Genomic DNA, 22,558 nt, shown 5'->3' with positions numbered 1-22,558 from the left:
GACCAAATATCCGCAGCATGACTAAGACCGCCTAGTTCCACCTCCGTAACATCGCCCGTCTCCACCCTTGCCTCAGTTCATCCACTGCTGAAGCCCTCATCCATGCCTTTGTTACCTCTAGACTTGACTATTTCAACACACCCTTGGCTGACCTCCCACATTCTATCCTACGTAAACTAGAGGTGATCTAAAACTCAGCTAGCTGTATCCAAACTCGCACCAAGTCCAGCTCACCCAACACCCCTGTGCTCACTGACCTACATTGGTTTCCGGTTAAGCAATGCCTCGATTTCAAAATTCTCATCCTTGTTTTCAAATCCGTCCATGGTCTCGCCCCTCCCTATCTCTGTAATCTCCTCCAGCCCCACAACATCCCGAGATGTCTGCAGTCCTCTAATTCTGCCCTCTTGAGCCTTCCTGATTATAATCGCTCAACCATTGGTGGCCGTGCCTTGTGTTGCCTAGGCTCTAAGCTCTGGAATTCCCTGCCTAAACCTCTCTGCGTCTCTTTCCTCCTTGAAGACACTCCTTAAAATCCTACCTCTGTGAGTCACCTGCTCTAATTTCTCCTTATGTGGCTCGGTGTCAAATTCTTTCTCTCAAAAGACTCCTGTGAAGCACCTTGGGACGTTTCATTATGTTAAAGGCGCTATTTAAATACAAGTTGTGTTGTTGTTGTTGCTTTATACAGGAACAACATGCAGACTGCTTTATCTGACAGGTGTCTCTTACTCAGGTCTGGAAAGACCCTATTGTGTAGAAGTTTAATGGGTTGTTGACTTTAATGGCATTGGGAAGAGCTCTCCCAATCCTTGAGGGTGTCTTCATGTCTGTCTCAGCAAATGGTACAGCTCAGTCACCACCACTGCAGTGAAATAGAAAGAAAGAACGTACATTTATATATGTGCCATATACAAACTTAGGACATCCCGAAGCCTTTTACAGACAACGAAGTACTTTTGAAGTGCAGTCACTGTTCAAATGTACGAAACACAGCAGCCAATTTGCACACAGCAAACTTCCACAAACAGCAACATGATAATGACTTGATTATTTGTTTCAGTGATGTTGAGGGAAAAATATTGGCCAGGACACCAGGGAGAACAACCCTGTTCTTCTTTGAAATAGTGGCATGGGATGGTTTACACCCATCTGAGGGGAAAGACACGGCCTAGGTTTTATGTCCGACAGTGCGGCACTCCCTCAGTACTGTACTGAAGTGTACAACACCCAACGCGGCCCGGACCTGCGAGGAAACACCAGCGGCAGGTCGTGGCCATAAAAGGAGTGGCTGTAAAGTACAGCGTGAGCCGGTTCAGGAGGGCGACGACTTGGAGTAGGGCGACTGGATTGGATGTCACCATAATCCAAGTCGCTGATTGGTGTGTGGGCACGTACAGCAGGAACGGTGAGGTCGGGGCGAAGGAGCAGCGAGAGATTGTGGAGCTACGTTTTTATATATGCAGACTATAGATATACTCTCTGTGTAGTCACTGTATAGTTGCATAAGATGGAGACTTGTTTACCTGATGCACTATCAATAAGGTTTACACTGTGTATATACTATGCTGGCACCACTAGAGGGTGCAACTGGTGGAGACCGGGGTTTCCTGCCCTGGTGCCTGAGGCTGTATAAAAGGGTAGCCACCATGAGGCTGCCTCACTCTGGAGTTACGAATAAAGGACCAAGGTCACTACAGTTTGAGTACAACACATTGCCTCGAGGAGTCATTCATAGGTACATTACAGACATAACAACTAACGATGAGAATACGGACTTTCACGCGATCATGGCTACCTTTGGCACACTAAAAGACTTCACAGAGGGTGATGATTGGGATGCCTTCATGGAAAAGCTCGAACTATATTTCGTGGCAAACGACCTGGCAGGGGAGACGGACGCACGGCGGAGAAGCACAAGGCTATACTGCTGACCAGTTGTGGGAACAGAGGTCTACCGCCTCGTCAGGGACTTGCAGGCACCCACAAAGACCAAGGATAAGACATACGATGAGCTGACTGAACTAATTCGCGATCAACTAAAACCAAAAAAGAGCATCCTCACGGCCAGGCGCAGATTCTACACTCACTGCATACCTGAGGGCCAGGAAATTGCAAAATATGCTGCTGACCTCAGGAGACTTGCAGCACCATGTGATTTTAGCATGCACCTCAACGAAGCATTGTGAGACATCTTCGTTATAGGAATTGGCCATGAGGGCGTCCTTCACAAGCTATTATCTGCCGACATCACAGTCAACCTGTAGAAGGCCATCAGCATCAGTCAGGCATTCATAACCTCGACCTGCAGCACCAAGCAAATTATTAGACTCAAACCCGGCAAGTACTGTACACAGAATGGTGCCTTTCACAGACAAGACTGTAGAACATGGCTCTGCCCAGGGCAGAGAGCACAGACCTCAGGGTTCCAGAACTCAAAGTCCGCCAAGGGGTGCTAATCGAGTAGCACCACCTCCAGCGTATGTGTAAAACAAATATGACTCACCGTCTAGCAGAGGAGTCGGTAGATGACTTTGAATCCAGCGGGGAGTATGATGATTTGGCCAAAGAGGCAGCTCAGCCCCAAGAAGAAATGTATGGAGTGTATACCTGCACCACCGATTGTCCTCCAGTAAAGATGAAAGTCGAGATAAACAGTGTTCCAGTCTTCATGGAAGTGGACACAGGAGCGAGCCAATCAGTGATGAGCCAGGATGCCTTTGAGAGGCTATGGAACGAAAAACGACCTGAGCTGGTTCCAGTACAGGAAAAGTTGCGCACCTACACCAAGGAGTTGATCCCAGTCCTTGGTAATGTGGATGTAAGTGTAATCCATAATGGCGTGGTGCACAAGTTACCTCTGTGGATTGTTGCAGGTGATGGTCCAATGCTACTCGGAAGAAGGTGGATGGGAAAGCTCCAGTGGAAATGGGAAGACCTCTTCACTCCAGCGATCATTGTCTCCTGTGCTCAGAGGTAGAGCAATACCTCACCTCCACTTGGGCCAGGCACCAGAGAACAGACCAGCGCAGCACCTGAGGCACAGACTGTCCATCACGACTGCATGGCAATGATCCGACCGGAACGACCTAAAAGTACCTTCCCGGCTCCAGTGGCAGGACTCCTGGGGAGGAAGATTGAATTCACAGGCACCCTTCCAGCTTTTGTAGCAGAATCACTGGAGAGAAGGATCAAGGCAGTCGACCTCGAGGACAGAGGCAAGATGGCGTCCCTGTTGCAGTGAGGTGCAGCGTGGCTGAGAAAAAAGATGGCCGCGGCAATACCATGAGGTGTAACGCTGAGGGATTAACACATGCTGTCTAACAAACGATTTGATTGGACTAAAGCCAGCAGGGTTCTCTTAAAGGAGACCTGCAACCAACTAAACTTAAAGCGACATTGTATGCATGGCAATCAATGTAACAAACCGATTAAGATTGTGATCAAAATGTTGTTGCGAAATGTCGGTACCATTCCTAATGTAAAGAACAAAATGTTGTTGCGAGATGTCAGGAATAGAGTGTCCCCGAAAGTAGCAAGCGAGCGAATTTGGGAGGGTAACGGTGCTGATCCTGATGCCCTGCCCCAGGTGTCCCCACAAGTTATAGGCCAGTGAGCTCAGGAGGGTGAAGGCACTAATCCTGATACCCTGCCCCAGGTCTATCCCATGCTGCAGACACCTGATGGCACTATTTGCCACAAACCTGGAAATGAAAACCACGCCAATACGCGCAGTCGGCCGCCGTTACCCACCACCCGGGTGGAGATGGCTCAGTTCCCAGACCCAGTCGCTACCTCGGTCATGTCCAGGAGCGAAAGGTCAGAACCAACGAGTTCCCCAAATGGGACCTGGAACAGCCAGGTTCCCAACACCGTTAGAGAGCAGGCAGAAGATTCTGCAGCCCTCAAAGGTGGACAGGGAGGCCACACACACCTGTGGCTCTGCCCACCACTAGGCAACGGCAAAGGCCCTGAGCCCTGGCAAGAGGAGCGAACCAAGCCCATCCCGCTAGCAGGGGGTGCAGCGCCGCCATCAGACGACTAGGACCCCGTCCGTTTGCTCTCGAACCAGCGTCCTCGCATACCTGTACTGCTACCTCAGTACTGACCATGACTGAACCATGAATGCAATCTACCCAATCCTGGGGCATGGCTGTAAAACATAACGAATGTAAGTCACTGAACCAAGGTGTCACGATACAAACTGTTTTTTTTCTTCCTTTCTTTGTACTTTCTCTGTGTCTGATCCTGCATGTTAATGTAACCGGCCAGCTGCATGATCTCACTGTGGGGGCGGGGGGTGGGGGGGAGTGTTAAATAGATGTATATAGCCATGGACACGCACATGGACCACATCCAGAACCCACTGGAACCTCCACTGCATCATCAAACCATCCAAACTGGTAACTACTACCCAACGTTGTGGCAAAAGGGAGTTAACAGGGAGAGAGCCAAGCCAAAGCACAGCCAAGGTGCAAGGGCTATTGGCACTTAAGTCTGTGGAGAGCTAAGCCAGAGTACACAGTGCAAAGGTAATTGGCACAAAGGACTTGGGGGAGAGTGATGTTATATACGCAGACTATAGATATACTCTCTGTGGAGTCACTGCAGAGTTGTATAAGATGGAGACTTGTTTACCTGATGTACTATCAATAAGGTTTACACTGTGTATATACAATGCTGGCACCACTAGAGGGTGCAACTGGTGGAGACCGGGGTTTCCTGCCCTGGTGCCTGAGGCTGTATAAAAGGGCAGCCACCATGAGTTTGAGTATTGCCTCGTGGAGTCATTCATAGGTACATTACAGATATGACAGATGTGATTGGGTCCAGGAGAGGCGTGAGTTCGGGACCCAGAAAGGCGAGGGCGCAGGGGCAGCATAGGCCAGCCCTCACTGCGATATGTGTGTGCACTAGGTCCGTGCAGCAGAGCTGGTCTCCAGACGTCTTGGTTAATCCTTGCCACTCGACCAAGTCCTAGCTCTGTCAAGCCCGTGTGGTGCCTGGTATGCAATGGCCACCACACGTTAAAAAAACACAAGCACAGGCATCTTCTCTCCTTTAGCATGTAGTTTAGGACCTGGAATATTAGGTCCTTCATTGTAACACCTGTGAACTCATCCCTTTTTGGTGTGGAAATAAGTCATCCTCGATACGAGTGACCGCCTAAGAAGAAGTGTCAACCTAGATTTTGTGCTCATGTCTCCGGAGCGGGACTTAAATCCTTGCATTGGAGGCTGTTCAGAGAAGGTTCACTAGGTTGATTCCGGAGATGAGGGGATTGATTTATGAGGATAGGTTGAGTAGGTTGGGCCTATACACATTAGAGTTCAGAAGAATGAGAGGTGATCTTATTGAAACATATAAGATAATGAGGGGGTTCGACAAGATGGATGCAGAGAGGATATTTCCACTCATAGGAGAAACTAAAACTAGGGGACATAGAATAAGGGGCTGCCCATTTAAAACTGAGATGAGTTGAAATTTCTTCTCTCAGAGGGTTGTAAATCTATGGAATTCTCTGCCCCAGAGAGCTGTGGAGGCTGGGTCATTGAATATATTTAAGGCGGAGATAGACAGATTTTTGAGCCATAAGGCAGTAAAGGGTTATGGGGAATGGGCAGGGAAGTGGAGCTGAGTTCATGATCAGATCAGCCATGATCTTATTAAATGGCAGAGCAGGCTCGAGGGGGCAAATGGCCTACTCCTTCTCCTATTTCTTTTGTTCTTATGTTCATATATAAACCACAACCTTGTGACTCAGCTGTGCGAGTGCCACCCACTGAACCACGCTAATCAGAGGTGGTGAAGGTATATCTCCTCGGACATGCCCAGGTAGAAGTGACGTGGTCTGTAAACATGGGTCCTGGAGTAATGGTGGAGGCACACATAGCACCTCACCCACATGCTGACTGTGTGATAAAAGGCAAAGGCCTGGACCGTGCTTGTGCACTCCCAGTGGGCCTGCCACTTCCCAACCTGCGCTTCCTGCCGGGACCGCTCCTTGCTGGGAGTGCCCAGGTGTGGAATCAAAGGTTCTTTTAATTGTTTAATGAGAGTAATTTTCATGAAGTTTAGTTTTCCATTCACTACCCCTATTCTCACTGTTGTAAATGTTATTCTGTTAATTATTCATGCATCTGCTAGAGTACAGCCAGTGTAAATATCAGATTCTAAGCTCCTTAAGCTCTAATAAACTACCCTATTTTCGTAAATGGAAACTCATTTCTAAATAAATTAGTTTTTATAGTACAACATACTTAATCTGTAGTTCTTTAAAAAAACGTACACAATTGATATATATACACAAATGATAGAAAATGAGTTTACACCTGATAAGATAACATTGGTCACACAAGCATATTTGTAGTGTGTACAAAACATATGAAGATGCATTGGCTAAAACGTTAATGTTATTTGTACGGTTAGGTTTCTCCTGTTTTTTTAAACCCTCCTCTCCTGAAGGCATGATTTCCTTTGCTAGGGTATGGTTTGATGGGAAAGTCAAACTTTGGCACTTGACCTCACTAGAATGTACAGCATAGAAGGAGACCATTCAGCTCATCGTGCCTGTGCCAGCTCTTTGAAAGAGTGATCCAATTAGTCCTACTACCCTGCTCTTTGCCCATAGCCCTGCAAATTTTTTGTTTTATAACCAATATATCCAATTCCCTTTTGAATGTTACGATTGAATTTGTCATGTATGTAACCACAATGTAACACAATGTATTACTGTATACACTCAACCTAGATGCACATCTTGACCACAAGGGGTGAACTTGTGGGAGACACTCCTTACCTGATCCACAGGTATAAAAAGGGAGGTCCTACGCAGGGTCATCGTCTTTGGAGTCCTGTGAATAAAGAGTTAAGGTCACAGAGTGACCTTGTCCCCAGAATTTGCCTCGTGTGGTTTCATATTGTAGAGTAAGGACTTTACATTGGCGACAAGAAACGGGAATTCACGACCCACGAGAATGGCCACCGGTAGCACAGAGGAACGGTTCTGTGTTGGGGAAGACTGGGACGATTTTGTCGAGAGGCTTCAGCAAAGCTTCATTACGAAAGAATGGCTGGGGGATGCAGCGGCCAACAAGCGAAGGGCTCATCTTTTGACCAGCTGCGGACCAAAGACTTATGCGCTCATGAAGGACTTACGAGCACCCGAAAAGCCGGCGGACAAAACCTTTGAAAAACTTAGCAAATTGATCGGGGAGCACCTCAAACCGGCGAGTAGCATACATATGGCCCGACACAGATTCTACACCCACCGATGTCGTGAAGGACAGAGCATACCGGACTTTGTAGCGGACCTCCGGCATTTGGCCAGCCTCTGTAAGTTCACAGACGCCTGCAGGGGGGAGATGTTAAGCGACTTCTTCATCGAGGGTATCGGTCATGTGGGAATTTTCCACAATTTAATTGAGAACAAGGATTTGACCTTGGAAGCGGCGGCGTTGTTAGCTCAAACTTTCATGGCGGGGGAGGAAGAGACGAAAATAAGATACGCACGCAATTCTGCCTCTAACACGGCGATGGATCAGGAAGTCAACATCATCAATGCAACTCAGAGACCCGCAGGGAGGCAGGGGCAGTCCGACGCCCCCCAGGCAGCAACAGACCCTAGAGTAGGACTTCAACAGGGACAATGGCAGGCTAAACGGACATTCACGTCATCACAGTGGACAATGCGGCCCGGGATGGGGCCATTGACACCCACCAATAGGGTACTTAAGAGCAGTCAAAGGGACAGTCAGCGCGGAATGCCTGGCCATAGTCCCTTTGTTCTCAACAATGGAAACTTTAACTCATGCTGGAGGTGTGGGGGAAAACACTCAGCTAGATCTTGCAGATTTCAACAGTTTGTCTGCAGGAACTGCAATCTCAGTGGCCACTTAGCTCGAATGTACAGGAAGCCTGCAACCAGACTAATATATGAGGCAGATGGACCAGAAGAGGGTTCTTTGAGGCAGGATGACTTTTGGGGCAAAATGATGGACGCCGAGGTTCAGCGGGTCCATGTGGCGAATATTCACAGTTCATTCACCAAAACGCCACCAATGATGATGAGGGTTTTATTAAATGGTATCCCAGTACGCATGGAGCTGGACATTGGGGCCAGCCAGTCACTCATGGGCGTTCAGCAATTTGAGAAGCTATGGCCACTTAAAGCCAGTAGACCCAAATTAGCACATATTGAGACACAATTACGGACTTACACTAAAGAAATCATTCCGGTGCTAGGCAGTGCAATGTTGGCTGTCATACACAATGGGGTAGTGAATCGGCTGCCGCTCTGGATTGTCCCGGGCAATGGTCCCGCACTGCTGGGGAGGAGCTGGCTAGCCGAGATGAACTGAAAATGGGGAGATGTTCACGCAATGTCACCTGTGGAGTGAAGTTCGTGCTCACAAGTCCTACAACAATTCGATTCACTATTCCAAACTGGCGTCGGGACTTTCAAAGGCACTAAAGTAGTGGGACGCTAGGCCAGTGCACCACAAAGCCAGAGCAGTGCCACATGTGATGCGGGAAAAGATCGAGAGCGAATTGGACCGGCTGTTGAGAGAGGGCATCTTCTCGCCTGTTGAATTCAGCGACTGGGCGAGCCCCATCGTTCCTGTCCTAAAAGCGGATGGCTCTGTCAGGATCTGTGGCGACTACAATGCCACCATCAATCGGGTGTCCCTACAAGATCGCTACCCGCTCCCGAGAGAGGAGGACCTCTTCGCCACGCTGGCAGGCGGCAAGCTGTTCACCAAGTTGGACCTCACTTCAGCCTATATGACCCAGGAACTGACCGATGAATCTAAACTACTGACCACCATCACGACGCACAAGGGACTGTTCGTTTATAACAGGTGCCCGTTTGGCATTCGATCAACGGCCGCGATTTTTCAAAGAAACATGGAAAACCTGCTTAAATCCATTCCTGGAACGATCGTATTCCAAGACGACATCCTCATCACGGGTTGAGACACAGAGGAACACCTCCACAACCTGGAGGAGGTGCTACGCCGACTGGACCGAGTAGGCCTGTGACTCAAGAAGTCTAAATGTGTGTTCTTAGCTTCTGAGGTTGAGTTTCTGGGCAGGAGGGTTGCTGCAGATGGGATTCGACCCACCGAATCCAAAACAGAGGCGATTCGACGAGCACCAAGGCCCTGCAACACATCGGAGTTGCGTTCATTCCTGGGACTATTTTGGGAACTTTCTGCCGAACTTGAGCACGAACTGGAGCTGCTACACGTGCTCCTGCGTAAGGGTTGCGATTGGTTTTGGGGGGACTGTCAGGAATGGGCTTTTGATTGGGCGCGAAACCTACTTTGTTCAAACAAGTTATTGACCCTGTCCGACTCCTGTAAAAAATTGGTTCTGACATGTGAGACATTGTCCTATGGGGTTGGGTGCGTGTTGCAGCAGGGCAATGCTGAGGGTCAACTACAACCTGTGGCTTATGCCTCCAGGTCACTCTCTCAAGCAGAACGGGGATATGGGATGGTCGAGAAGGAAGCGCTTGCATGTGTCTATGGTGTAAAAAAAATGCATCAGTACCTCTTTGCTAGGAAGTTTGAATTAGAAATGGACTACAAGGTATTAACATCCCTGTTGTCAGACAGCAAGGCTATCAATGCCAATACATCTGTTCGCATACAGCGATGGGCTCTCACAATGGCTGCTTATGACTACTCCATCCGGCACCAGCCAGGCACTGAAAATTGCGCTGACGCGCTCAGCAGGCTTCCACTGGCCACCACCGAGGGGGCAGCGGAGCAAAGCGCCAAGATAGTCATGGCTGTCGATGCCTTTGATAGCACAGGCTCCCCCATCACAGCCCATCAGATCAAAATCTGGACAAACTGAGATCCCCTCCTAACCCTGATTAAGAAATGTGTCCTGACTGGGGATTGGGCGCCCGCACACGAAGCATGCCCTGAGGAGGTCAGACAGTTCCACAGGCGGATGGATGAGCTCTCCATCCAAGGCGACTGCCTACTATGGGGCAGCCAGGTAGTTATGCCCCAGAAGGGCAGGGAGGCATTCATCAGGGAACTCCACAGCGAGCACCCAGGCATTGTGCTGATGATGGCCTTTGCCCGGTCACACATTTGGTGGCCTGGAATTGATTCAGACCTGGAACACTGTGTTCGCAGGTGCACGACGTGTGCCCAGCTGGGTAATGCCCTCAGGGAGGCCCCGCTCAGCCCGTGGCCCTGTCCAACCAGGCCATGGTCACACATTCATGTTGACTACGCGGGCTCGTTCATGGGAAAGATGTTCCTTATTGTGGTTGATGTGAACTCGAAATGGATTGAGTGCATCATTCTGAATTCATGCACGTCATCCACCACCGTGGAAAGCCTACATGCGATCTTTGCAACCCACGGCTTGCCGGACATCCCGGTTAGTGATAATGGCCCATGTTTCACAAGCTACGAATTCCGAGAGTTTATGTCGGGCAATGGCATCAACCACGTCAGGATTGCGCCGTTCAAGCCGGCCTCCAATGGCCAGGCGGAACGTGCGGTCCAAATCATTAAGCAAGGTATGCTCAGGATTCAAGGACCCTACCTACAATGCCACCTATCGCGTCTCCTGCTGGCCTATAGATCCCGACCGCACTCGCCTACGGGGGTCCCGCCCACAGAGCTACTAATGAAACGGACACTCAAAACTTGGTTGTCCCTCATTCACCCAGTCCTGACCGACATAGTTGAGGGCAAGCGCAAGTTACAAAATGAGTACCATGACCATAATTCGAGGGGGAGATGTATAGAAATAAATGATCCTGTATTCGTCCTCAATCACGCCATGGAGCACAAATGGCTTGAGGGCATTGTAATTGACAAAGAGGGGAATGGGGTCATCGTGGTAAAACTCAACAATGGTCAGATATGCTGTAAGCATCTGGACCAAGTAAAAAAGGTTCAGCATCGACACGGAGGAACCTGAAGATGACCATGAGATGGAGCTCACAACACCGCCAGTGAACGAACAACAAGAGCAATCAGAAGAATGCACAGTCCCTGCGGTCAGCCCGGACAGGCCGGAATCACCACAGGTGACAGACACTCACTTCAGTGTCCAACAACCAGAGCCCCAACTGCGGCGCTCCACGAGGGAGTGTAGACCACCTGAAAGACTAAACCTGTGATCCCAATAAGACTTTGGGGGGAGGAGGTAATGTCATGTATGTAACCACAATGTAACACCACTGTATTACTGTATACACTCAACCTAGATGCACATCTTGATCACAAGGGGTGAACTTGTGGGAGACACTCTTTACCTGATCCACAGGTATAAAAAGGGAGATCCCAAACAGGGTCATCGTCTTTGGAGTCCTGTAAATAAAAAGTTAAGTTCACAGAGTGACCTTGTCCCCAGAATGTGCCTCGTGTGGTTTCATATTGTAGAGTAAGGACTTTACAGAATTTGCTTCCATCGCCATTTCAGGCAGTGCGTTCCAGATCATAACAACTCGTTGCACTATAAAATGTTCTCCTCATCTCCCTGCTGGTTCCTTTGCCAGTCAACTTAAATAACGTATAAAATTCTGACTGGGTTGGACAGACTGGATGCAGGGAAGATGTTTCCCCTAGTTGCGAAGTCTAGAACACGGGGTCACCGTCTCAGGATACTGGGTAGGAAATTTAGGACCGAGATGAGGAAAAATTTCTTCACTCAGGGTGGTGAACCTGTGGAACTCTCTACCACAGAAGGCTGTGGAGGCCAAGTCACTGAATATATTTAAGAAGGAGATAGATAGATTTCTAGACACAAAGGCATCAAGGGGTATGGGGAGAAAGCGGGAATATGGTGTTGAGATAGAGGATCAACCATGATCATATTGAATGGTGGTGCAGGCTCGAAGGGCCGAATGGCCTACCACTACTATTTTCTATGTTTCTATGTTTCTATGTGTCCTTTGGTGACCGACCCTCCTGCCTGTGGAAAGTTCAAATACACCACATTTCTTCTTATAACTCTATCAAAACCCTTCATTGTTTTGAACACCTCCATTAAATCTCCCCTTAGCCTTCTCTGCTCTAAGGGGAACAATCTCTATTGAATATCTATTAATCTCGATTTTCTGTGGGGGGATTGAGTTCATGATTTCCACTAACATTTGCCTGAAGAAGTGTTCGATGACATCACCCCTGAAAGGCCTAGCTCTAATTCTGAGTCCCTGCTGCACGCTCCCAGCAATGGCCCCGGCCGAAAGTCTCAGGCCAACTGCAGCCTTCCCTCGGCCTGTGTGCTGAGTGCTTCTGGAAATACTAGGGGACCAAGGGTCTAGTGAGAAGGAGGAACTGAAGGAAATCCTTATTAGTCAGGCAATTGTGTTCGGGAAATTGATGGGATTGAAGGCCGATAAATCCCCAGGGTCTGATAGTCTGCATCCCAGAGTACTTAAGGAAGTGGCCCTAGAAATAGTGGATGCATCGGTGATCATTTTCCAACAGTCTATCGACTCTGGATCAGTTCCTATGGACTGGAGGGTAGTTAATGTAACACCACTTTTTAAGAAAGGAGGGAGAGAGAAAACGGGTAATTATCGACTGGTTAGCCTGACATCAGTAGTGGGGAAAATGTTGGAATCAATTATTAAAGCTGAAATAGCAACACATTTGGAAAACAGTGACAGGATCGGTCCAAATCAGCATGGATTTATGAAAGGGAAATCATGCTTGACAAATCTTCTAGAATGTTTTGAGGATGTAACTAGTAGAGTGGACAAGGGAGAACCAGTGGATGTGGTGTATTTGGACTTTCAAAAGGCTTTTGACCAGGTCCCACACAAGAGATTGGTGTGCAAAATTAAAGCACATGTTATTGGGGGTAATGTACTGACGTGGATAGAGAATGGCAGGCAGTGACTAGTGGGGTGCCGCAGGGCTCAGTGCTGAGACCCCAGCTATTACCAATATACATCAATTTAGATGAAGGAATTGAGTGTAATATCTCCAAGTTTGCTGATGACACTAAGCTGGGTGGTGGTGTGAGCTGTGAGGAGGATTCTAAGAGGCTGCAGGGTGACTTGGATAGGTTAGGTGAGTGGGCAAATGCATGGCAGATGCAGTATAATGTGGATAAATGTGAGGTTATCTACTTTGGTGGCAAAAACACACGAAGACTGAATATTATCTGAATGGTGACAGATTAGGAAAAGGGGAGGTGCAACGAGACCTGGGTGTCATGGTACATCACTCATTGAAAGTTGGCATACAGGTACAGCAGGCGGTAAAGACGGCAAATGGCATGTTGGCCTTCATAGCGAGAGGATTTGAGTATAGGAGCAGGGACGTCTTACTGCAGTTGTACAGGGCCTTAGTGAGGCCTCACCTGGAATATTGTGTTTAGTTTTGGTCTCCTAATCTGAGGAAGGACGTTCTTGCTATTGAGGGAGTGCAGCGAAGGTTCACCAGACTGATTCCCGGGATGGCAGGACTGACATATAAGGAGAGACTGGATTGACTGGGCCTGTATTCACTGGAGTTTAGAAGGATGAGAGGGGATCTCATAGAATCATATAAAATTCTGACGGGACTGGACAGGTTAGATGCAGGAAGAATGTTCCCGATGTTGGGGAAGTCCAGAACGAGGGGACACAGTCTAAGGATAAGGGGTAAGCCATTTAGTACTGAGATGAGGAGAAACTTCTTCACTCAGAGAGTTGTTAACCTGTGGAATTCTCTACCGCAGAGAGTTGTTGATGCCAGTTTGTTGGATATATTCAAGAGGGAGTTAGATATGGCCCTTATGGCTAAAGGGATCAATGGGTATGGAGAGAAAGCAGAAAAGGGATACTGAGGTGAATGATCAGCCATGATCTTATTGAATGGTGGTGCAGGCTCGAAGGGCCGAATGGCCTACTCCTGCACCTATTTTCTATGTTTCTTTGTTTCTATGTGCCTTCAGCCCCAGCCGGAGACACAACAGATGCCCTTACCGAACTGACAGCAGAAGCTTTAGGGACTCTGGGTGTTACTGATGGCATTAAAATCAGCAGGTTCAAACCTCCCAAGCTCCATTGATAATAGTCCCATTGTCCCTGATACTATCCGCTCCCAGGTCTCTTCATAGGCCATGTAATGAAAAGGTCATGGATGCATATAATATAAATAATGCAGCTGATGACATATTATACTCAGGGGTAATGGCAGCATGTGACGGTCATGTTAAAAACAGTTAGTGTCGGGGTCTTTCTAAAGGCCTTGACCCTTCATCCAAATGACTCAATTTAAAAAGAAAGATACTTGCATTCATTCTTTAAACAGAATTAGTGGCAAACTTTAAATCTCGACATGTAATAGATCCCTTTTTAATCTCCAATGGTTAAACTATTCGTATCAGGTTAATTTCCCACTTTGGCGCTGCTGGTGGGAGCCTCACCCACTGGAAGCACAGATTGTAAATTCAGGCACGCGTTGCACGTGATTTTAAGACCATTTAAGTTAACGGTGAAAAAATTGTGCCTAGCGTACGCTCGAGTTTCCCACATGCGCGTCTGGCAGATGAGACCCCTCACTGGGAGTGCAAAGTCAGAAAAGTACCCTTTATTACCCCAGTGTCAGCTGTGGCTCAGCGGGTAGCACTCTCGCCTATGAATCAGAAGGTTGTAGGTTTAGGTCCCACTCCAAGGACTCAAGCACATAAATCTAGGCTGACACTGCAATGCTGAAAGAGTGCTGCACTGTCAGAGGTGCCGCCTTTCAGATGAGACGTTAAAACAGAGCCCTCTCGGGTGGACGTAAAAGTTCCCAGGGTACTATTTTGAAGAAAAGCAGGGGAGTTATCCCCGGTGTCCCGGCCAATATTTATCCCTCAATCAACATAACAAAAACAGATTATCTGGTCATTATCACATTGCTGTTTGTGGGAACTTGCTGTGCGCAAATTGGCTGCTGCGTTTCCCACATTACAACAGCACTTCATTGGCTGTAAAGTGCTTTGAGACATCCGGTGGTCGTGAAAGCCGTTATATAAATGGAAGTTCTTTCTTTCTTTCTTGCTTTCTTCCTTCCTTCCTCCCTTCCTTCCCGTCTTTTTTATTACGTCTTTCTGTCAGATAGCTGCCACTGCCCACATTTTGGGACAATTGTGCTACGAAGGGAGGGGAGTGCTATAAATACACTGTAGGTACAGGGGCTTGTCACCTTGTGTGCCGGGTTGTAATAAAAGGTCTTGTGGCTGTCAGATCTGTAACAGCAGACTGAGTGCGCGGCGAATAATTGCTCCCCGACGTGCCAGGCCACAGAGTATCGACACACGGGCCCCCGTCAGCACATAGCTGCGTCGCAAGTTGCTGAACCTGGGCGCTGTCGCGGGCGTTGGGAGACGGCGCGTGTCGACGAGGAACACGTCCCATGTCGCGCGAGGAGAGAGAGCAAAAAACCCCCTCCCCCGGCCTGTGAGTCAGGCCCGTGCCGCCGTTTCCGAACACCATCCGCTCAGGCTTGGGAGTGGGCAGGCTGAGAGAGGAGGTTAAATAAAATCAGAATGGGGGGTGGGGTTGGGGGTGGGGGAGGAGTGGGGGAGGAGTAGGCGTCGCGCATCGATTAAGAGGAAAAGAAACGAGAATCAGTGGCACCTGCAGAAAGACGAGCCTCACTTTAGTTTGGCACTTGGCCATCTTGCTTCTGTCCTCGAAACAGTCTGTGTGTTCAGTGTAGCAGCACTTGGAGCCGATGTGCGAAGTTAGGTGTTTGGCTGCTCTGCATTATTTACACAATGCATCTGAACTCAGCCCAGGAGCAGTGGTATCCGATTCAAATAAGATTCCTCCGTGAAAAAGGGAAGGGAGACTCATAGCCCTGCCGTCCGGCTTATTTTGCCCTCCTCCTCCTCCTCCTCCTCACACTTAGTTAATTAATGCCAGGTTAATGAATTCGTGGGGCTCCGATTTGTTATTTTACAGAGGGAATTTATTGCCAAAGTAATAAATGTCACAACAAATGCACAACAAAGTGATGTAGATGGGGTCTGCCAAGAGCAGTATCTATCACACTATTGATTTCCTGGCAGTTGTGTCATGAATCCTTTTGTCATAAACTCAAGTACACCACGCTGGAACCACAATCAATCGATGGGAGAACTGGTGTCACAGCCCTTTACAGAGTGCATTCCTTTTGCCAGAACCATTAACTGCAGTTCACAGCAGCTCGGATGTCTGAAGTGAAGACCGTTGTATTTCTTTTCTTCCTTCCTTGCCCTTCCCCTGCCCACCCCCAACTTTCCCCTCCCTTCAAACCCCCGCCCCCACCCCTACCACCCTTCCCTTCCCATTTTATTCCCCCACTTCTCCAGCTGGAAAGAAGAGACAGTTTGGTTCTGCGGACTTCTTGACGACTGCTGTCCCCGGTGCTCCGTGGGTGATCAGCCTGCAGGAGAGAACAACTTGAGTCGGGCGAGCTGCATGATGCCAGTTTGTAGGTTTCACGTCCCCTCCCCCTCCCCCCCCCCCCCCCCCGCGCTCCCCACCGTGCCCTCCACCCCCTCCCTCCGACGCAATGCCTTGTTATCGACTGGCACCATATCAAGTGACCCTGCTGAGAACTGACAAAAACTCACCCAACTGAGGCAACCGAGCTTGAGTGACAGCTAGCCCTGGGATTCAATCTCAGGACCATCTGGTTGGGAATTGAGCGTTCAACCTCTTGAGTGGCCTCCTCTTTCTATTTTTAATTTACATTTTCCACCTATTTGTTCCTTGCATTTCCTGCTGTCATGTGCCCCCCCCCCCCCACCCCCCCCGCTCCGCCACTCCCCCGTCTCATCTCGAATGGGTGAAATGGTGCCCCGTCTGGAGAGGGAAAGGGGAGGGGGGGGAGGGGGGAGATCATGTGGGAGCACAACGTCATCGAACATAGTGTGGTAAATTTGAATTCGTGTTTGGGAATCTGCTGTCAAAATGTGTAAAGTGACATTCGGAAAGCAGCTTCTCTCACACTGTTACTGTGGCTTCAGGTGCTAACATCCTGTGCTCAAAGATCTGAAGCAGTCTTTATCGAAACCACTAGCCTGATTTATCCTGAGCCTGAATTCATTGCAATCAAGCAGAATGAGCTCAACGTGAATGAACCTCACCCTAAACTGATGACAGTTGCGATTCCACTTGTGGAGCAGCGCACGGCAGAACACGTTTTATGAATCTCCACTGGACGTAAAAAAAGAACATAAGAACATGAGAACATAAGAGCATAAGAAATAGGAGCAGGAGTAGGCCATACGGCCCCTCGAGCCTGCTCCGCCATTCAATAAGATCATGGCTGATCTGATCATGGACTCAGCTCCACTTCCCTGCCCGCTCCCCTTATCCCTTATCCCCTTATCGTTTAAGAAACTGTTTATTTCTGTCTTAAATTTATTCAATATCCCAACTTCCACAGCTCTCTGAGGCAGCGAATTCCACAGATTTACAACTCTCAGAGAGAAGAAATTCCTGCTCATCTCAGTTTTAAATGGGTCGCCCCTTATTCTAAGATCGTGCCCTCTAGTTCTAGTCTCCCCCATCAGTGGAAACATCCTCTCTGCATCCACCCTGTCAAGCCCCCTCATAATCGTATACTTTCGATAAGATCACCCGAATTCCAATGAGTAGAGGCCCAACCTACTCAACCTTTCCTCATAAGTCAACCCCCTCATCCCCAGAATCAATCTAGTGAACCTCCTCTGAACTGCCTCCACAGCAAGTATATCCTATCGGTCTCCTTGTGTACCACCCCTGAATCCCCGCTATGTCGTTGCCAGCGCGCGAGTCTCTGAGCTGGGAGCCCGAGTCTGTAACGTCTACCGTACAATCTCAACTTATACAGCAAATTGAACACCATCACCTCCACGCCATCCCGACTTGGACATACAGCGGCACTAAACAGGCGCATAAAGAAAGAAAGAAAAACTTGAATTTATGTAGCGCCTTTCACAACCACCGGACGTCTCAAAGCGCTTTACAGCCAATGAAGTACTTTTGAAGTGCAGTCACTGTTGTAATGTGGAAAACGCGGCAGACAATTTGTGCACAGTAAACTCCCACAAACAGTAATGCGATAATGACCAGATAATCTGTTTTTGTTCTGTTTATTGAGGGATAAATATTGGCCAGGAAACCGGGGAGAACTCCCCTGCTCTTCGAAATCGCACCATGGAATCTTTTATGTCCACCTGAGAGAGCAGGCGGGGCCTCGGTTTAATATCTCATCTGAAAGACGGCACCTCTGACAGTACAGTACTCCCTCAGCACTGCACTGGAGTGTCAGCCTACATCTTATGTGTTCAAGTTCCTGGAGTGGGACTTGAACCCACAACCTGCTGACTCAGAGGCGGGAAGGAATCCTTCCGTTCAGAACTGAAAGGTCACGACCTGAAACGCTAATTCCGTATTTCTCTCTCCACAGTTGCTGCCTGACCCCTTAGTGGTTCCAGTATTTTTTGCTTTTAATTATGGCATTAACACATTCAGTCATTGGATATTAGACGGATGGAGATACACTGCAGAATGTGTCCTATGCATAAAAGGTCTGGGTTAACAAAGGTTAACAAGCGAGGGTGAAAGTTGGACAATGGATTTGGCTTTTTTAAACATCAGTTCACCTAACACAAAGTCACTTAGCAGGCATTCACAAGTGGAATCGGTGAAACTTGCCTAGGCATGTATAGCTCCATGCAGTTAGAAGCAGAGGAATTTGCTAATCCCGCTGCTCATCTGGAACTATCAAAAAGATATTGGATTTGGTACTTTGTTACTGTCATTTATTTAGAGAATGCTCTCTATGTGGCTTAACCCTTGCAGTAGCAAGGCAACTCAACAATCACAATATACGCAGTTTGTCTCCAACTACACTCTGAAGGATGTCCTGCCCAATATTTATCTCTCAATCAACAGCACTAAAAACAGGTTATCTGGTCATTATTACAACGCTGCTTGTCATCATCATCATCATCATAATCATCATCATCATCATCATCATAGGCAGTCCCTCGGAATCGAGGAAGACTTGCTTCCACTCTTAAAATTAGTCCTTAGGTGACTGAACAGTCCAATATGAGAACCACAGTCCCTGTCACAGGTGGGACAGATGGTCGTGGAGGGAAGGGGTGGGTGGGACAGGTTTTCCGCACGCTCGTTCCGCTGCCTGCGCTCGATTTCTACATGCTCTCGGCGATGAGACTCGAGGTGCCCAGCGCCCTCCCGGATGCACTTCCTCTACTTAGGGCGGTCTTTGGCCAGGGACTCCCAGGTGTCAGTGGGGATGTTGCATTTTATCAGGAAGGCTTTGAGGGTGTCCTTGTAATGTTTCCTCTGCCCACCTTTGGCTCGTTTGCCGTGAAGGAGTTCCGAGTAGAGCGCTTGCTTTGAGAGTTTCGTGTCTGGCATGTGAACAATGTGGCCTGTCCATCGGAGCTAATCAAGTGTGGTCAGTGCTTCAATGCTGGGAATGTTGGCCTGGTCGAGGACACTAATGTTGGTGTGTCTGTCCTCCCAGGGGATTTGTAGGATCTTGCGAAGACATCATTGGTAGTATTTCTCCAGCGACTTGAGGTGTCTACTGTATATGGTCATGTCTCAGAGCCATATAGGAGGGCGGGTATTACTATAGCCCTGTAGACCATGAGCTTGGTGGCAGTTTGCTTGTGGGAGCTTGCTGTGCGCAAATTGGTTGCTGCATTTCCTACTCCTCCTTTCTTAGGCAGTCCCTCGGAGTCAAGGATGACTTGATTTCACACTAAAATGAGTTCTCAGATGACTGCTAATTTCGATGGGGGAACTACAGTCTCTGTCACAGGTTGGGCAGACGGTGGTTGATGGGACTTTGGTTGATGGGCCGGTTGGTTGGAGTGCTTGGGTTGACATGTGCTCCTCTCACCGTTTGCGTTGGTCTCTACTTGCAACAGTGACTGCACTTCGCAAAAAAATTGGCTGTAAAGCACTTATTATGTCTGGTGAAAAATGCTATATAAATGCAAGTCTTTCTTTTTTGACATTCTCTGACTAACCTAGAACAGATTACAATCTTGCTATAGTTTTTGGGCAAGAATACCTTCAAAAGCTTATTGCAGTAGGTTTCGAAGTGTTGCACTGATGTCAAACCCTTGTAGTTTATGACATGTATTGTAACTGCTATTATGTAAGACTGCAAGTCAATCTGTACCTAAAGCGATATGCCGTCACGCTGCTCCCAGGCCACTGCTTGACACTTCTTTTATGGCCCCGACCTGCCGCTGATGTTCCCATGCAGGTCAGGGCCTCCACGCTGCTCCCGACTGCCACTCACCGCTCCTTTTATGGCCCCAACCATTATCACATTGCTGTTTGTCAGAGCTTCCTGTAGGCTGCCACGTTTCCTACATTACAACAGTGACTCCAGTTTAAAAAGTATTTCATTGGCTGTAAAGCGCTTTGGGACGTCCAGTAGTCATGAAAGGCGCTACAGAAATGCAAGAGTTTCTTTTTCTTTTATGTATGGGTAATCTGAATGTATCGCAAGGCACTCCGCAAAACACTTAGGTCTCACAAACAGCAGTGAGGTGGCATACCACCACGAGGTACAGCGCGAGCCCTCTGGGAGGGCGACAGCTGTGAAGAGGGCAACGGGATTGGATGTCACCATAACCCAGGTCGGCGATTGGGGGCGTGGGCAGGTACAGAAGGGGTGGCGAGTTCGGGGCGAAGGAGCAGCGAGGTCGGGGCGCAGGAGCGGCGAGAGATTGCAGAGCGATGTGATTGCGGCTCAGGAGAGGCGTGAGTTTGGAGTCCAGAAGAGACGAGGGCCCAGGGGCAGCACAGGCCAGCCCACACCGCGATATGTGTGCACACCAGATGTGTGCAGCAGAACTGGTCTCCAGTTCATCTTGGTTAACCCCTGCCGCTGGACCAAGGCCGAGCTCTGTCAAGCCCGTGTGGTGGCTGGTGTGCAAAAAAATCCATGCACAGCATCTTCCAGCCTTCAGTTTGGGATCTGGAGTATTAGGTCCTTCATTGAAACATCTGTGAACTCATACCTTTTTGGCGTGAAAGGAAGTTATCCTCGTTTCGAGGGACTGCCTAAAAAGAAGAAGTACCTAAAAAGTTGTAGACTGTGTTTCAGCCAGGAGGGTTCAGGCTGCAGAATGTGCATTATCTTCCATAAGAAATTAAAGAATGGACATGCATTTATACTGTGCCTTTCATGACCTCAGGACATCTCAAAAGTGCTTTACAGTCAATGGAATACATAGTCATGATTGTAATGTAGGAAACGCGGCAGCCAATTTGTGCACATCAATGTCCCACAAACAGCATTTAGATAAATGATCAAATCAGCAGTTTTAGTGATGTAGGGCGAGGGATAAATATTGGCCGGGACACCAGGATGAACTCCCCCTCTCTTCTTCAAAATAGTACCATGTGCTCTTTAACGCACATCTGAGAGGGCAGGCGGGGCCTCCGTTTAACGTCTCATTCGAAAGATGGCAACTCCAACAGTGCCGCACTCCCTCAATACTGTACTGAAGCGTCAGCCTGGATTATGTGCTAAAGTCTCTGTCCTTCTTCTTAGGCGGTCCCTCGTATTGAGGATGACTTGCTTCCACGCCAAAAAAGGGATGAATTCACAGGTGTTTCAAAGAAGGACCTAATTTGCCAGGTCCTGAACTACATGTTGATGGGTGGAAGATGCCTGTGCATGGGTTTTTTTAACGTGTGGTGGCCGTTGCACACCAGCCACCTCCCGGGCTTGGCAGAGCTAGATCTTGGTCGAGTGGCAAGGGTTAACCAAGATGACTGGAGACCAGCTCTGCTGCAGGGACCTAGAGTGTGCACATATCGCAGTGTGGGCTGGCCTGTGCTACCCCTGGGCCCTCGCCTCTTCTAGGCCCCGAACTCTCGCCTCTCCTGGGCCCCGATCACGTCGCTCTGGATTCTCTCGCTGCTCCTTCACCCCCCGACCTCGCCGCTCCTGCTGTACCTGCCCATGCTCCAATCAGCGTCCTGGAATTTGGTGACGTCCAATCCAGTCGCCCTCTTCACAGCCGTCGCCCTCCCGGACCGGCTCACGCTGTACCTTGCAGTGGCATGCCACCACGCTGCTCCAGGCCCGCCACACGCCGCTCCTTTTATGGCCCCGACCTGCCGCTGATGGTCTCTCGCAGGTCAGGGCCGGGGCCGCCACTCTGCTCCGTGCAACAGTCGCAAATACGTTATTCTCCATGTAACACAGTGTGGACCACATGCTATTCTCGATTTTTTCCAATCTCCGGCCCAGTTGCTATGACAGCAGTGACGTTTGCTGGTTTCCGAGGCATTGCCATCACTTACGTACCTTGACTCCACGCCCATTCCTCATGCTTCAACAGCCAAGGGTGAATCTGCCTGCTGGCCCTCACTCTTGAGACCTTCTGGCCTGTATTGCGTTAGTGCTACCCAAGACTGTTCTTTTACATCATTGAAGAACACACCAACAAAGGAAGGATTAAAAGCAATGTGGCGCTACATACTAGGGACTCTCCATTTAATTTAAATACTCACACGCTCTGCAGTATTTCTGCAGAGCCAATTCGCACTTCACTATCCCATTTT

The sequence above is a fragment of the Pristiophorus japonicus genome, chromosome 4, assembly GCF_044704955.1.
Source record: "Pristiophorus japonicus isolate sPriJap1 chromosome 4, sPriJap1.hap1, whole genome shotgun sequence".
In the NCBI taxonomy this organism is placed as follows: domain Eukaryota; kingdom Metazoa; phylum Chordata; class Chondrichthyes; family Pristiophoridae; genus Pristiophorus; species Pristiophorus japonicus.
Note: the sequence above shows the minus strand (reverse complement) of the source record.